Raw genomic sequence first — 912 nt, 5'->3', positions numbered from 1 at the left:
TTGTGGTCACTGGTTTCTGGCGGTGGTCATTTGACCCTGGTCACCATTACTGAGTTCTATGCATAACAAATGGGCTCTGGTTCTGATCACTGAGCCAGGGTCTTGACTACTGAATCCAGGTTTTGACCACTGAATACTGGGCTTCATCATGCATCCTGGTTCTCATCACTGAGCTCTGGTTTAGAGCAGTGTGCCAGCTCTGACCACCAGGCCCAGATTCTGATCAATGGTTTCTTGTCCTGGTAACTAGGTTTTGGTTATGAAACCTGGATCTTAATCCTGGTGACTAGGTCTTGGTCCTGATCATTTGGCGTTTGGACTTGGTACACATCACTGAGCCCTGGTCCTGGACACTGGGCCTAGGTTCTGAAAACTGGACCCTGGTACTGATCAATGGGCCCCACGTAGGCAGTGGGCCCTGTGCATGACACTGACTTCTAAGTCTGAACTCTAGCCCCAATTTGTGCGTACAAACACTGGTCCTGCACCCCGTCATCAGCTCACATGCATTTGTCTAAGGACCAAGGCCACAGTGGCATTTTACAAGAAGTTCCTTTTCCATTCTAAGCCACATTCTCATTAAGAAAATACCTGCAGGGTCAGAGGAAAGATTCCAGAGGCCCTCAACACTGTCCACTCACGGGCTGCAGTGAGACAGTGACCCCTTTGCTCATCTGTCTTTCCCAGTCTCAGAAGGAGGGAATGGAAACAAAGCAAGCCCAGGCCAGATGAGCTGGAACCTCTGGTCTGGGGTCTCGAGATCTGGGGTCAGCACTGTGGAGGAGGTGTGGGGGCAGGGCAGGGATGGGCATGTTTGTAACACTTGTTTTTCTTTCTTCTGAAGTCTCTGTTGTCCATCACCTGCTGAAACACTCAAAATAGCTCAGAGAACTGAGGGTAGCTGAGTCATCA

The sequence above is a fragment of the Arvicola amphibius genome, chromosome 7, assembly GCF_903992535.2.
Source record: "Arvicola amphibius chromosome 7, mArvAmp1.2, whole genome shotgun sequence".
Lineage (NCBI taxonomy): Eukaryota > Metazoa > Chordata > Mammalia > Rodentia > Cricetidae > Arvicola > Arvicola amphibius.
The sequence above is the reverse complement of the archived record's forward strand: the minus strand, read 5'-3'. Positions refer to the sequence as shown.